This window comes from Bidens hawaiensis, unplaced genomic scaffold, assembly GCF_021521415.1.
Source record: "Bidens hawaiensis isolate Kalapana, Puna unplaced genomic scaffold, B.hawaiensis_p1.1 tig00024638_1, whole genome shotgun sequence".
Lineage (NCBI taxonomy): Eukaryota > Viridiplantae > Streptophyta > Magnoliopsida > Asterales > Asteraceae > Bidens > Bidens hawaiensis.
The window spans coordinates 48,141-65,575 of NW_027493897.1; the positions used below are offsets into that span (position 1 = coordinate 48,141).

Consider the following 17,435-nt stretch of genomic DNA (forward strand, 5'->3'; position numbering starts at 1 on the left):
GAATGCATGTTCTTCCCGCAATGCGCTAAGAATGTATGTTCTTCCCGCAATGCGCTTAGAATTCTAGTTCTTCACGCAGCACGCTAAGGATTTGTGACTCTTCTCGCAGCGCGCTAAGAATGCATGTTCTTCCCGCAATGCGCTAAGAATGTATGTTCTTCCCGCAATGCGCTTAGAATTCTAGTTCTTCACGCAGCACGCTAAGGATTTGTGATTCTTCCCGCAGTGCGCTAAGGATTGTTGTGCCAGCCTTCGCGCTCGCGCACTCAGCCTTCCCGCGCTTAACCCTTGTATCTTCTGTTTATTCTAGCCGTTTGCTTTTGTCATGTCTTTTCTTCTGAGCTGTTGACCTAACCTATCTAATGTCTGAATAGTTACTTTCGGCGCAGCATGCGTACCAACCCCATTGGTTGGTAGAAAAAGTGACTGACATTATCTTTTGAGATCTGCTTTTCCATGCTTTAACCAGTAACTTTATCTGTCCTCTCCCATGCCTTTTTACTGTTCCCTGTCAGCCTTTTTCTCTTTTTCCTTGCTGCCATATCTTTTGATATCTTTTGCTTTTGGAATCTTTTGCTTTTTGAGATCTTTTCCCCTTTTTCTAGGGATTGTGTTCCCTAGGGTTTCCCTATAAATAATAATGTTAATTTCCTAACACTACACACACAAAGCACTTAATCTCTCTTATTCTCTCTTGCTCCTTGCTCTCTCTGCCGTCCTCCTCTCTGCCTCCGTCTTCCTCCCTGTTCTGCCCTGCTTTTCCGGTAATATATATATATATATATAATAATTTACTTATGCTAACTTATAATCAAGACTTAACCCAATCATTAAAACAATAATCTTGTTTATAGGTTAACTTGTGCTTGTTTAAAGTTGGTTCTTGCTTTATCTATCATCGCATCTTTATCAAGTGAGTAATCTCGTACCTAATCCCTTTTTATTTTTAATGTTTTGGGATGTTCATGTGTTCGTACAAACTTAGAGTCTTAAACTTGTTTATGAACTTTAGTCGCGCAGTATCCCATGTGTTGAGGACGTTTACTTGGCTGTTTATTTGTATGTGTGTATCATTAACCGCTTTGTTCGGCCTATTCCGCAGTTTTCATGGATCCATTAGATGAACACGGGAGACCTATCGTTTACGGTTTTCTTTGTTTACACTTGCACAGATGTTTTCTCGTTTTTGTGCTCAATTGGGAGCACGGATTGAACTATGAACTATGAGCTATGATCTATCTAGGCTTGATCACAATCTGATTGCACCCTTGTTAAACACCAGACATACACGTGTTGCGCGCAGATTTATTGTTATCTATGTATTGTATTAAACTTGATTTCTCACCAACACGCAAGTGTTTGACGTTTATTTTAACACATGTTCAGGTTTGCAGTAGCTGTTTTGGAGCTTGTGGACACATAGGAAGTTTCTTTATTTTGGACCGAGATTAAAATGTATCAAGACAAGTTTTTGCTGTTCGAATATTATGATTTATAATATATTGATTTATGATGTTTTTATGTTATCTTGTTTACTTTGCGCGTGCGCGAATGAATGTATTTATTAAATATTGACACCCAATAGTGTCACGAGTAATGAAACAATATGTGGCGCCCCGATGTATAATCCGCCTTTGGTCGGGGTGTTACATCAATAACGGCATCAAGCGTAAAAAAATTCCTTCGGGAATTCATCATATGCCGGTTTGGCCTCCCGCAGGAATTGGTAAGTGATAATGGGACCCAATTTGCTGACAGCAGACTGCAGGAGTGGCTGAAAGAACTTCAAGTCACTTAAGTTTTCACCTCTATAACTCATCCGCAAGCAAATGGTCAGGTCAAAAGGACCAACCGAACTATCAAGGAGGGAATCAAGGCGAGATTAGGAACTAAACGGACAGGGTGGGTCGACGAATTGCCCCATGTACTTTGGGCTTTTCGCACCCAGAAGAATTCTAGCAACGTAGAATCCCCGTTTAGTCTAACCTACGGCACCGAAGCCATGATTCCCGCTGAAATCGGGATTCCATCCGCACGAGTTCTATTAATCGATGATAATGATCACGAACTCAGGTTGAATCTTGATTTACTCGAAGAAAGGAGAGAATTAGCATCGATCCGCAAGCATAATTACAAGCGACAGCTTCAGAAATATTATAACTCGCGGATCCAAAAATGCGAATTTGATGTGGGAGACTTTGTCTTCCGCAACAACGAGGCTTCCGGTCCAGAACCTCTGGGCAAGTTAGCCCCAACTTGGGAGGGACCTTATAGAATCAAGCAAGTGTTACCTAAAGGTACCTACAAGTTAGAGAAAATAGATGGGACTGAGATCCCCAGAACTTGGAATGAGACTCAGTTGAAAAGATGTTATATTTAGCACAAGTGTTTTCTTATTGGCCTGCGTGCCTCAATAGACTAACAAATTTCCTTTATTGTAAGAAGGCTTATGCCCAATCTATGAAAATCTCGTACTTGTAACATATGTTGCAATCTTTTATTGATAAGAACGAAGATCCGGATAGACACTTATATTATGGTACATAAGACAAAGTGCACCGGAGGAAAACAAGACTTCTTATCATACCAGTCAAAAGAGATTACAAGCAAAAGGAACGTTTACAACAAAGTTAATTATACATTCACGGGGCGACATCCTCGTCTTCCTTTTTATCATTCGTTTTCTCGGCTTCCTCTTCCTCCTCATCAAGACCCAATAACTCTTTTAGTTGATCTATAGCATCCTCCTTATTCGCAAGCTCTGATATATGCTCGGACAGAGCGAACTTAAGAGTATCAAAATTCTTGGTCTTCTCGATGAGGACGGAAGCAGTATCCTTACCAAACAAAGCATACTCCTCCAGACGCCGACCATCGGAACCAAACTTATAGCCTTCCGCAAAGCCCATCTGTCGTCCAGCTTGTTTGGATGCCTTCAGAAGCACCGCGACACAATTTCCGAGGTCATCACTATTCCGGACATCAGTAATAACCTGATAAAATAATTAAGACATGCATAAGCACGAGTAGAATGGTCGTTATAATCAAAGTTTAAGATTGAATACCTTGGAAATTGCTGCTGATAACAACCATTTCTTGTCCGCATTGGCCCGGACAAGCTCCATCTTATGACCAGCACACTCTAAAGCCTGATCTCGGTTCTTGGCATAAAGGTCGACTAAACGCTTCTCTTTAGCCGCGGATTCGGCCTGAAGAGACCTTACCAGTTTAGCTTGCTCATCCAATTGTTTTTGAAGAGCAGCTTTAGCTTCCTCAGAGGACTTGAAAGCTTGGTAACTTCCCTTAGCTTCAGTCAAAGCCGCAAATGTTTCTTTCTTGGCATCAAGCAGCTCAAGATCCTTGTCATCAAGTTCTTTGTTCATAGCCAACCAATCCCGGGTTATCTTCTGATTGGTGGAGACAAGATTCGCCATGAGATAAGAGTCGGAATTCAACAACTCTTGGCGAATACGCTCCCTCTGCCGCTTCTTTTCCGCAGGAGGAAGACTCTCTTGAAGAAACTCATAACAGAGATCTGCGTCATTGAATGTGGAATCTTCACGCAATGTCCAACGTGGACAATGCAGAGCAGCTTCTTCCTCATGAGCAGCACGAGAACTCTGACCCTTTTAAGGAAACATACTAATACCCCTGGTCTCGAAAATAATGAACGTTATAGTTCGGAGACATGCGGAGAGTATCAGACTCATGACCTCCTTTCTCCATATCCTTCAAAGGAGAGATACCCGTCAGATTGATCGGGTTTTGGAAAGTGTTCTTGGGTGAGGAAGGCGGAGTTGGAAGTTTCGGAGCCCCCGAATCCTTCAAACCTGAAATACCTTCAGAAAAATCTTTCAGGGCAACTGAAAGATTTAATCAAAGTCAATTAAAAGACATGCGGAGCATGGTTATTTATGCCAAAAACAAACAAACTTACCCATAGAAACGTCTTGGGCATCGATTTCCTGCAAACGGGACCCTAAGTCCGCAGGTTGGCTCATCTTTTTCTTCTTCTTCTTAGGAAGGGCGGTCTCGGCAAGTTGAGATCTGCGTTTTTTAACAACTTTAGATGGTCCCTCGCCAACAATTGGGACCTCGTCCTCAGGAGCAGCATCATCGTCACCACCTCCTGAGGTTTTCTCGGTGGAAACCTTACCAAGTTTGCGGGTCAAACCTGTGGTTATAGGCAAGACATTGGTAGAATCAGTAGTATCAGTACATGGTCTTTCTACGTGAGGTGATGACTCCTTGCTAGAAGAAAGGAGTATAACCACCCCGCTAGAAGTCACAGCAGTAAGAGGTTGAGGTTTTAGAACCTCCTCACCTTCAGCAATCCTCTTCTCACCTTTCGCAAACATTGATTCGGAAACAACAGGCTCCGCGCGGAGAGAAGAAAATAAGAAGTTATGCTCGGTGCGTTTAAGAAATGGAACGTCGGTTGCAACAATAGGACGGTGTGCCATCATGCCTCCTACCTTATCCAATAAAGAGGAAAGAATGGATCTTTCCCCTGCAAATCTAACACAAAGGTAAGAAAAAGAACAAGACCTTGGAATATTGCAAGTAAAAACTTACCTCCACCAGAATTTTCATAGAAAGGCTCTAAGGTCGGGAACGGCCACAAACGGCACATCTTGGCGTACACTAACGCCGCCTCAGAGATCTCCCGCATGGGCGTTGGCGTCTTTATTAATGATGTATACCACGGGAGATTAGTCGCCGTGGTAGCAGCAACGGAAGGAAGGGTATCTGTAGCCTTACGATGACTCATCGTAAATGGAATTACACCCTCCCGAACCCAAAAGAATTTAGGTTTCCATTCGTAAAGACTCCGGTAGCACTCGGTACCAATAGGGCCCTCGTTACGGCCCCTTTTGGTAGCGGACCATCCAAACCACCCATCGCGGTGCGTCAGCTTGTAGAACACTGCAAATCGACCTACCGTCGGGTCGATAGTATGAGCCTGACAACAAAACTCAAAGTGACGTACTCGGAGCATCCCTAGTGGGTGAATTTGGGAAAGATGGAGGCCGTAGGAAGTCATAACGTCCTTCACAAACTTCGTTATAGGTAACCGGAAGTTGCTCGTTGTAAAGAACTCTGTATATATGGCCATCTTCCCCGTCGGAGGATTAGTCGCAATAGATCCGTCCGTCGGGCATTCCGGCTCCCATTCTGGAGCCAATCCGTAAATATTGATGACGTCCTCGTACTCTTTGTCTTTCAAATGCACTATAACCTAATGGATCGACGGAGTATTTTTCTTCTCACCAGCCATATGATAGAAGTTTACAGAAATCTCTCAGATAAAATGGAGGTTTTTTCTGATTACTCTAGATGTTGAAAGTGATAAGACCGAATTGGATTCACAAAGGGTTAATTTATACCCATTGCAATAAATGCTCCCTTCTGACTGACAGAGGAAAGAGAAAACGCGGACCATGGGATGATCGACACGTCAGGCGGGAGATTCGAAAAGCGTGACAGGTTGTCAAGAAGGGCATGTCACACGTTTCGTCAACTGTCGCTTAAAATTTCTCTCCCCGCCATGTCACTGGTGTTACCCAAGATACACGAATTCAAAATTCAAAAAGGAAAATATCTTGCAAAGATATTATCAAACCAAAAGTTGTTTTCATTTAAATATTCACAAGTGATTACAAAAATATGGAAAAGAAATTGCAAAAGCCTAAATCCCAAAACCTATCTACGGATTAGGAGCAGACGTGCCTTCAGGAGCATTTGGAGCCTCGTCCTCGGACTCGTCATCCTCAGATTCATCTTCGATATAGACGCGTAACTGTTTTACGCCATCTTCATTCAAAGCAAACTCCGGAAGCATATTTTCTAGCGGCAAAACAAGATCATCAAACTCTTGAACCCGCATGTCTAATTCTTGTTTCACGTCAAAGCCATGTAGCGGGTGGTTCTCAGTAGGTCGTCCGGACTGAGCAAACACCAAACCTTCGTTGAAAAGCCTCCCACTCGCCCAACTACCTTAGAAGCGGTCGTCAAGTTAACAAAGCAGTCAGTGAGTTCTCTACTCTTTTTAACATAATGAATGACCTAACAACAAAACATAAAAGACATGTCAGCACAAAGATAGAAGTACACGGATAGAATAAATATGAAGAAATCCTACCGAGCTCAGACCACGGTTGAGGAAGTATTGTCTCTCTCACTCGGCACGCTCCGCTCTATCACGAAGTCCTTGCAATTCGGCGGAGGCATGGGTACTTGCTTCAGCGTGAGATTGCAAGAGGGAGTCATATGCAGACTGCATATCAACAATAGTTTTATCTTTAAGCTCAGACTGATCCCCTTGCAATCCTAACGCCTCCTCGAGCTCTTGGATTCGGGCATTTTGGCGAGACACTTCGTCCTGAGTCCTCGCCAATTCATCTTTCTTCCTTTGGGTCTCAGCTCGGGAAGCCTCGAGAGTGTTGTTAGACCTCTCGCAAGCTTCCTTTCAACATTGAGCAGCAGCAGCACTCCGGTCCTGCTCAACTTTAAGTGCGGCTTGAGCATCAATCAGCTTCCACTTAGCCGCAGCCGCCGCCTTACGCTGCTCCTCAGCATATACCTCCGCGGCCTTAATGGCCTCGGAAGCCGCACTCAGCTTTCCACCCATTGTACGCCACTCCCGCAAGATCTCTTGGGTCTGGGCTCCAGTATTAGCCAAAGGCACGGATAAACCAGTGTGAAGATCATCGCGAGAGCGGTCCCGAAGATCTGTCATTTCGGCAGGAGGCACGCAGTGCTTCACAAAATTCATACACGTTTCAGGGTTGGTAAAACGTGACCCATTGATAATATCCCATGGTGGGACAAACAAATCAAAATCCCCTCCTAATTTCGCATCCCCGTAATATTGGGAGCTTGAGGTTTCACGTCGTAGAGGCATCGAGAAGGATTGTGGTGGCGCACCTTGCGTTGACCCTCTCCCGACTTCATGGACGGATGGTCCAAATAATGAACTCCTCATCACGTTAGTAGTCAAAGGTGATGGGGAAAATTGCTCAGTAGAAGGACGAAACGGAGACCCATGAACCAGAAACCAAGCATCGTCAACAACTGGGTTATCTTCCTCGTTCCTGGTAGCAACCCCAGCATTGAAAAGATAATCTATCGACTGATTGGATGCTGGGTGCACACTGGTCCCCTCCGCATGCGCCTCGGTGGGAGGAGTACCAGGTTTGTCCTCAACCACCTTTTCTGGGGAAAGAGATGGTTGCTTCTCAACAATCGGAGTAGGCGTGGATAACTTCTCAACCACGTCATCCTCCACAATCAGCGGATCTACATAAGAAATTTGCAATCAGATCCGGATGTTAAGAGAAGTTAAAAAAAATTTTAGCAATAGAAACTCACCAGTCACCGTTCCCAGACGTTCCGCAAGACTAGGCTCCGGCTTCCTCGAGCGCCGGGTTCGCTGTTTCTTTGTCTTAGGTCCTTTCCCGGCATCAGCGGCGCTAGTACCCGCGTCACTTGCCTGAGAAGTTCGGAGAGACCTCTTCCGGTATAATTCTGCCAACAAATGCGAAACAGACGAAGTTTCAGGAGCGTCATCCGAGCTTTCCCCCTCGGAAGTGTTAGAATCGTCACATAAGATAACGATTGTTCCATCCGAAGTTAGCACATTGAGAGGAGGAGCGTTCAAAATATACGCAGCTGTTTCAAAAATAGAATCCGAGACAACCGGCTCGGCCCGCACACTCACAGGAAAGAGGAAGTATTTGGCATTCCTCTCCAGGTCAGGCACCTGATTAAGGTCGCGGATAGTTTTCCCCACGCATCCCTTATCATCATACATGGCGTTAAGCATGGATCCGAAACCTGAAGAACAAACATGAAGTTTAAAAACAGAACTTCGGAGGATTAAATAAATAAAATAAAAGTTGTAAACTTACGACCGTCCGGCTCAACGAAAACAGGCTCCATACCGGGAGCAGGCCATAGGCGGCTCATTCCCGCCCAGACAAGGGCCTCCTCAGGCAATACCCGCATTGGTGTTAGCGGGGCAGTCAGTTTGCGGACCCAGTCGCGGTTCTCATGAGCGGCCGGAGTAAGGTCAATTAAAGGCTCGTTGCCTGACCGACGAACCATGGCTTCCGGCACCACATCCTCCGATATCCAGAAGAACTTCCTCTTCCAGTCTTTGGATATCGTCCCATCCTTGCGCCCGAAAGCCCTGTCAGATGACGAATGACAAGAAAACCACCCATTTTGACGGGTCATCTTGTAAAATACGGCGAATGCATACGAACTCGAAGTGACGAATTCGCATGACGGCACCTGGGTGAAGCTGGGACAAGTGAATCCCAAACGCCTTCACCACCCTCATAAAAAACTTTGTGACGGGAAGACGGAAGTTTCCCGACACAAAATAATCAGCATATAATGCCATCTTCCCGGGAGGGGGGAAACTGGCAATAGAACCGGCAGAAGGGAATTCCGACCCCCACTCCGATGGAATGCCATATGTTGCAATAAGTTTTTGATACTCATCTTGGTCCCACTGCACCTCTATCTCATCAACTTCTGCTATCGTGCTAGTCATAAACGTCAAATGCCTGGTATGATGATAAAATCAAAGGAATATGCAGAGAGTTTCAGAGAAAGAAAATAAGAGAGTAGTCAAAATACAAAGACGATAAAGCTTCAAGAAGTTAACTCCCTATATATACTCATCGCAATTAATGCGATGGGATACGAACAGTAGAGAGAGAAAAAAATTCGACCAACAGATACTCGCCACGTCACGCGGGAAAATTCGAAAAAGTGAAAAAGTTGTACAGTCGGGTACAGTTGCAGCCGTCACAAACGTCCTGTCACCTGCACACGCGCCTGCAAGCTGTCAACTTGTCCTTTTTTCATGGTTATCCACAACAAACAGAAGATATTTTCTACCAACTTATAAAGAATAAAACCCCCCGAATACACATTAAGTCCAAAATTTCGCCCGCATAAAGTACTTCACGCGGAAGACACACTGGACTGGGGGGACTTATAGAGGTAGGGTACTGAAAAGACCCAAATACCCTTAAGTAACACACGCGGGTCAACCGTGAACCTACCACAAGTCACCCGCGGGACATATAAACCATCCGCATAAGCATTTGAGGAAGAAACACCCTCGGAGAACATGCGGAAGCACCTTGGCACCCTCAGGAGTCATCCGCAAGAAGGAACTTTCTTCCGCGTTAATGACTTTGAGGTATTACCTTGGGAACAGCTGTCAACAGTCAAATACCTTCCAGAAGATCGACCAAGATGCTTTCTTGGGCAATACGTGACCTCTCAACCAATCAATAAAGGACACCTGGCAAGGCCGTTATAACCGTGCACATGGCCAGTGTTGCCAATCAACCTATATCAAAAGGACGTGTGTCCAGGTGGTTATACATGCACATGCAACGTATAAACCGAACCTATCAAAAGAGGACACGTGTCCAGGTGGTTACGAGAGCATCTTCTTAAGGGCAGCTGGCCCAATCACTCTTCCCACACTCTTCGGCTATAAATACTCTCTTTGTTACCATGAGGTATTCATTCACTCCCACTATACTCTCTCAATTTACTTAAGTGCTTATCTTATACAAAACAGTACTTATTCTCACGCCGGAGGGTGGTTACGGGAAGACCCCCCCTCTTGTCCTTCCCGTAACGAGACTCACGGTGTCTGTTTTGCAGGTTCCGGTCACTGGATTTTGGGAGGTTGTACTCATATCTTGGTTGTAATTATCGTATCCTACCTTGTGGACTCATTAGATCCAGGACCCATACCCGGAGATTAGATCTGTGTTTCTTCACATAATATATACATACAAGTTAAGACTTCAAATTATTGGATACTCAGTTTATCACCTTGGGTTTTTGGGTGTTAAAAAAGACAACGAATTAGATGAAATAGAAAGTATTTTAGGATAATCCTAACATTAACATGTTTCTTTTGTCGGGTTTGGTATCAACAAAATGCGCACATAATGATATATGCCGTCTTAACTCTTAACTATGAAAACTTAGTGACCTCTAGCCACGTTATCTTTTTTCTTAAATTTATAAAGTTACGAAATGGTGTAAAATCATTAGGTTCGAATTCACGTCTAGTGTTGAGAAACATACATCCAAGATAAAAGTTTGAAGCAACAAAATAGTTAAATGTTCGGATTATTGTGTGCAAAGCTTATCTTGTTATCATACTTTTAAAATAAGTTCAGTATTTGTACAATTGTTTTTTGATTTTTTTATTTTTTTTAACATTTGAAACCACCCTAATACCCATATGAGCCTTCCCAAGACGATATACTAGCTGTCCATATTAATTTAGATCCTATCATCCTGACTCACCGAAGAATGCCATCAAGTAGGAAAATCAAATCATGTGAAAACCTCATTGAATCAGATTTCGAACTTAAGACCTTAAGATACATCCTTAACCATCACCTACGTGCCATTGGACCAGAATACGTTTGAATCAAACTTTATATGCCTATAATTAAGTCACATTCATGTTATCATGCACATCAATATATTTTGATCAATATCTAGTAGTCGTTGTTAGGTAGTTGCTATTCTTAACCTTGCTAGAAATTAACCATGGCGAGATGGTGGAAAAACAAAAATATTTTTACGGAGATTTGTTGTCAATATGTTTTGTACTCCATAACTCACTTTTCAAAGTGATTTGTGTACAAGCAATTATAATTATGGTATTTGTTAGTGTACAAGTTTAATAAGTTATATGTACGCCACTAGCTGTGATGTGAGTTGTTGCCACAAATGGCCGCCTATATGAGATAATATTGGACTATATATGGCATGGGCAACTTGTATGTATAAGTGTCCGTTAAGTGACATTGTGATGGCTAAGTAGTACCACCATTCTTTTGAAATTAAGGAGGGCCTGCTTTTGGTGAAGGTTTTGGTATCACATACTTAACTTAAATGCATAAGTCATTAATGTTTACATGCATTAATAACATGCTAATTATATGAATTTGAGTAAATTTGGTTTACATGTATAGCATGTTATGTTGTATACCATGTTTATCTATATATGCTTATGAGGTTATCTTTATATAAAAGTCATAAGCAATGAGATATGCTAAATTGGATTTAACTAAACCTACTCAAATCAATTATATTATTGGTTTTTTAAACTATAGTGTAGTTTCAGAATATATTTAGTTACGGCCTGCATGTTGAATATTAAGGATAATGTAAACTGTATAGACGACTCAAGATGCAAGAAAGAAAAAGGGATGATAAGATGTATAAATATTTAGAAACCTATTCGTGTAAATTTACAAGATTTAAAAATGTGTGTTTGATTTAGTTTATTAAAATAAGTTATGTGTTAAGCAAAAGTCATTTTGTGATTTGCTAACACAATATAGGTATTTACCCTTTAATAATCTAATAAGCGCTTCACTGGTGTGTAAGATTCTTCTTGCATTTTTTATGTTGCAATAAGATGACAAGCTGTTTAGATTAGCTAACACGACATCCCTTAGGCAACATATCTATAATGTAGTGGTTCGGATCAGGATTCTTCTTGCTGAATCATTTTGTAAACAACAAAGTTACAATACTCACCTACTTTAAGTTTTTAACCAATATTTTACAAGTCAATATCTATTTTGTTAAAGTAACTTGATCAACTTATCCGTGATTTTTGATGTCTTATCATATTTTCTATTTGCAGAACAAGTTCCTTAATTTCTAAGGTTCAATTGCAACGAATATAGTAAGGTAAAATTGAATGAGATGAGAACAACAAGACGCTACAAATATAGTTACATGACATTTTACAAAATTTTGGATACAAAGTGTGATTTGTTTGCATGATATGTGACAATTATAATTGTAACTTGTAAGAGTGTCATACTTTATGTGTATGAAGTAATTTTCTTAAGTATATATCATCTCTCATATTTAAAATTATTTATAATATTAATAAGTATCAACGACTAGTAACCATTTCTCACATCCGCCACCATCCTCCACGGCCCCGCATTATCCTCTAATATTCAAACATATTAATATTGATGTGAGCAATGAAACCTACGTCAGGTATTAATGAATTTAAAGTTTATTTTGCATATTGATGGTAAAGTATGGTGTAATAGGGTTATCTTTTTTATTTAATCTATGACGGCCATTATCATTTAATTTTAGATGTATTTTGTTAGTTGTTATTTTATCTATAATTTAAGCATTGGAATATATATTCTAAAAGAATGCTCATTCATGCTAATACGTTTAAGATCGTTTGCTAGTATCTCTTAATCGCTCATAGGTAGAGTGCATTTGGTTAACCTAAAAGACTCCTCTTAATGGTTCCTAGAGTTTCTTAATTGATGAATTTTAAAAACATACTAATTAATTCAGATATTACCTCTTAATCGGTCAGACCTTTTCATGGCTCAACACAAGGTTGCCAAACAATCCCCCCTTACACTTTGGCCAAATCAGTTCTTTAAACAAAGTTGTCGTCTTGGTTGCCAGCGGACGAGTTTCACGGCTTAACGGTTAGAAATATAAAAGATAATAATTGAATTTTATGTAAACATTATACTTTTAATTAGGGATAATGTAATATTTAATAGTATTTCAATCTTGTATTATTGCATTTCTAAAAAGGCCAAACGAAAATTTATCATCTAATTATTGTTTGTTAGATGACGTGACATAATGATGGAATTAGCATATTTCAATCGAATCAATCATAGGTCTGGTCTGTTCATGTGACTTGATAATGCGATATGATATTTTTTTACCGGCCAATCTAATCAAATAGTAAAATACCCAACTAGTTCATTATAAAAGTTGTAATTATTAGGTAAAAACATAATATTAAGTATTATTAAAACGGGTCATCAATCAAGTACGTCTGCCCGTTTAATGTGTGTTTGAAAATATGTGTGTTGCTTCAAATTTTGTCACAATAACGAGATTTATGTGCCGACTAATTGTCAAAATAAACAACAAAGTCATGGTTGTATTATATTGATGTTGATGTCAATGTCAATGTCATGTCGTTTTAAGCATTTTCCTTATACGATAATAGTCAATAGCCATCCCGTCCTTTTCTCCCTCACCCTAATAAGCAACGTTTTGAAACGAGGTACGTAAGTCTTACCACTTGGGTAGTTGGTCAAGTGGTACAAACTTAAGTTTCTTGGTGGAGGGTCATAGGTTCAATCACTGACCATAGTGTTAGTTTCGAAAAAGGGTATAATTTAGGAGTATTCTAGTTTGTTATTTAAAAGCAGAAAAACATATGCTTTACTAGTTCACTACTAAGACTTGTCAAACCATATTTAAAAACCCGTTCCATCAAAATTAGTATAAACATCAAAAATTTTAAAAACACGAGTCCCTGATACTTGTCCCCATCCAACCTCTTATCACGGTACACCGGTTCAATCATCATCCATAATAACCAGTTAGAACTACTCAATTGGATCCGCAGTGTATCCTATTATCAAGATGATTCATGATCCTTAACAACAAGTTTAGATTTGACAAGCATGTTATTAGTAATTTATAACTAGCATTGAATCACGCTTGTGTTTTCATTCTTTTGAGTAGGAGGGTGAAAGAGACAACCGGCTTGTCAAAAACACAAATTGAGACAAGCTTCAAGCTCGAGCCTGAGCTCGAGTATAAACATAAGTTTGTTTATTGAACGAGCCCAAGCCCGAGTTATAATTTTCAAGCGCGAGCTTGCTCACGAGCTTATTACTTACAAAGTTTATTTAATATACCAAATATACATTATATAATAACTATTATTGTATATAAATAATGATAAAACTAAATAAGTACGGAGTAATATTTAAGTTGATATATACAAAACTGCAGCTAACATGTACATTAAAATAACAAAAATATATATAAATTAATAGCCCAAACCAAGCTCAAGCTTTAAACTCTACACGAGCGGGGCTTGGGTTTTAGAAATAGAGCTCTTTTAAGTTAAAACAATTCAAGCTTCGGGTCAACACGTTACATTTAAACCCCTGGTTCTTAGGATTTTTTGATGAAGTCATGAACCAGAAGACCAGCCTACAAAGTATGGTAAATATCAAAACACACTAGGTTTTTTATTTTTATTTTTTAATTTCATTCTAAATCAAATAAAAAGAACTAAAAATAAATAAAGTACAGGTAGAACTTATTACTACCAACAGAAACTAGCATTCCACCATTCCCACAACCCAAAACAAATCCAACTACCAACAAAGTTCCAAACCATTTGACAAAATTCAAATAACAAAACAAGTCTTCAAAACACATCAAACTCAGTAAAGATCACCTTCTTTATGAGTGCGGATAACACAATCAGAAGTCGGGTACGAAACACAAGTCAACAAGTAACCCTCTTTCATTTGATTGTCATCAAGAAACGACCCGTCTGACTGGTCAACAGCACCTGAAGCTATCTTTCCCGCACATGTCGAGCACGCACCGGCCCTGCAAGAGTAAGGCAGCTCGAGTCCAGCGTTCTCGGCTGAGTCAAGAATGTAACAATCATCAGGTGCATCAAACTCGTTTTCTTCACCGTCAGGTCCCACGAGTTTGACTTTGTAGGTAGCCATGGCAGTTGTCCTGAATGATGACCCGGATTTTAAGCCGAAGGCTTTTGAGATACTTTTGACTGATGAAAGCGAAGATGGGTATTTTACGAAAGTGTTGACCATGGTTTGGGGCGCTGTTTTGACCATGGCTTGGGGTGTGGTTCTGACCATGGTCTGGGAAGGGAGTGAGATAGACGACATGCTGACCTGAATACAAATTAAAAAAAGATTAAAATGATATCGAGACATCACTGGGCAAGATGTAAATGTGTATGTTGAATGTAATGATGTGATACCGAACTATCGAAAACAAGTAATTAATTGTCGCAAATCAGGCTGAATGTTCAGATGTGATTTTATTGTTTAAAGTTGTAATAATGCAATCATCAAAAGTCCAATTGTTCGGCAGATTGTGATTACATAAAGGTAAAACAACTAAAAAGATCAAATTTTGTGAACGGGAGAGAAATTGTGTAATTACGCTAAAATAATCATGTAAGCCCAAAAGAAACTATTTTCCAAAATTAATAAGACCTTAGTAATCAGGGTCATAATCAGAAGTTAAATCTGTGTATCCAAACATTAACAAAACTGGTTATTGCTCAACTTCAAGTCATAAAACACCAAAGACATTAAAATTTGGAGTACAAAAGCAAAAAAGAAAGCATCTTTTTTGCTAAAAGATGATTAATTCATACCAACTAAACAGGGTTCTTTATGGTATCAAGAATGAACCAATCTCAAAGATAATACAATTATTCATTAATCCAAAAAGACAAAACTTGCTCAAGTTTAAACTTCTCAATTGACAATCAAGGGCAGTAGCGTTGTGTTACTTGGTTCGTACAACATAAATAAACAGTTGATCCCAAAGTATAGACGAGTGTATTATCCTCTCAAATTGGCACACATACAATTAAACATTCATGCTAAAGGTCAAGCAAGTAACATGTCTAGAACATTGAACGAAATTTGAGAATCCCGTTATTAGACGCAAGCTGCAAGTTGCAATCATAACAAAAAGAAACACACACAAACAGCAGCACTTAAGCCTTTTAAAAGACCAAAAACTAGCCAACATATTTTGATGTAAATAGTTGATAAAATTGTGAACAAATTCATTTCCAGAAATCCAGAGTGCAGAGACCACAGGCTCAAACAAGTTCTAAGTTCAGTCTCTAATTGTGTAATTACACAATTGAAAAAGAATGAATAGTTTAGTTGTAAACAGTGTTGTAGAACTCGCTAGGCGCAGTCGAGCGGGAGCGGTGAGGTATAGACTAGCAATCAATCAAAATTAGTAGGGATTAATTTGGAATTTAAATGTAATTTTTCAAATATACATCTAATATACCAAATTTTACATATAAAATTTTCAATTTTTACCAAATAGCAATTAATCGGCAACTAGTCGGGTGGGGGTACCGACTAGCGACAAATCGGATCCTAGGTGTCGACTAATCCCTGCTTAATCGCTAGTCGGTACCTCACCGGCAACAGTTGCCGATTAATCGCTATTTGGTCAAAATTGAAAATTTTATATGTGAAATTTAGTATTTATATGTATATTTGAAAAATTACATATATATTCCAATCTGATTAAGCGCTACTAGCCCTACCACACCGCCTAGAGCTCTACAACACTGCTTGTAAAGAATGAAAGATATGCAAAAATGAACATATTTTATTTATTTATTTTTGTGATTTGAAGTCACACAAACCCTAGATGACAAGTACTCTAGTTGAAAATGAGTTAGTCCAATTAACTATAAGTTGACATCCCAAACACATCATCTATTTAATTTGTTTTGCAATTGATTTCACAACCACGTGCATGTAATGTAAGCTTCAACCGCAACAAAAATATACCCCTATTTTTGAATCATGATTCCAAAAACCTAAATCGGTGAATTAGATCTATCAATTTGATAACAGTATCGATTTAGAACAAGTAGCGTGATAACATCAGATAGATCAAATTAAAAGATGAAAGGATTTGTGTGAAATGAACTTACAAATGAAACGAAGCGGAGTAATCGAGGGTTAATTAAGCAAGTTGGAGATGGAGAGTGAGTGTGTGAGGGTTTATTTATTATATATAGTGGGTGGGGTGGCGCTTGGAACCTGCTCAAGAGGTACGTTAAGCAACGCTCTATACCCTAACTCCAAATAATATTAATATTACTTTATTCTAGTACCAAATAATAGTTTGTCGGGTGGTACCCCCACTATGACTTTCTTATAAAAATCGTGGATTCGAGTCTTATTCGTTATAAAATGTTATGCACGAATCATAGTGGATATTCGGATGGTGGATTTAACCTGAAGTTGGTGATGGCCATTGACGTTTTGCTAATATGTAGACTGGGCTTTGTAAGTCATTCAAAAAAAACTATGTGGACATGTTTGATGGTGTAGGAAAGATATAGCAGGAAAGGGAAGAAGAGTAGGGTAATACGTTATTTGATAAATGGATTTATTTAAATAAAAGACATTGTAGTTTGCGCTGCTGAAGGAAAAGAAGAAAAATAATCCAATAAATATTTCCCACTAAGATGTGGATCATTTGGCGAGACAAAAATGGCCTAATTTTTTAGCAAGAAAAAGAAGTTTATGCAACGAAGGTTATAAAAAGAAGATTATAGAAGATACAAGTCAAAGGATTTTCTACAAGTGAAAAATAGGTTAAAATGTAAATTTTGAAATGGACTTTTAATTGGTATAGGTTTGATTTTGAGAATTTCATTAGGTGAGACAATTCATGATTATGTTCGAGTTCTAACACCTTGCTAAAAGATTGGTGATACATCTATTAAGAAATTGTATTTTGATTTTCAGCTTCAACTTCAA

General features: G+C 39.6%; 1 pseudogene across 1 annotated transcript; it reads right to left on the reverse strand.

Annotated features, from left to right (window-relative positions):
- Positions 1-14,157: 14,157 nt before the first annotated feature.
- LOC143569714 (ferredoxin, root R-B1 pseudogene) lies at positions 14,158-16,693 on the reverse strand (annotated as a pseudogene). The gene is made up of 2 exons (XR_013141782.1): positions 16,601-16,693; positions 14,158-14,792 (listed from the first exon to the last, which is right to left on the reverse strand). The product of XR_013141782.1 is annotated as a ferredoxin, root R-B1 pseudogene (transcript).
- Positions 16,694-17,435: the final 742 nt, after the last annotated feature.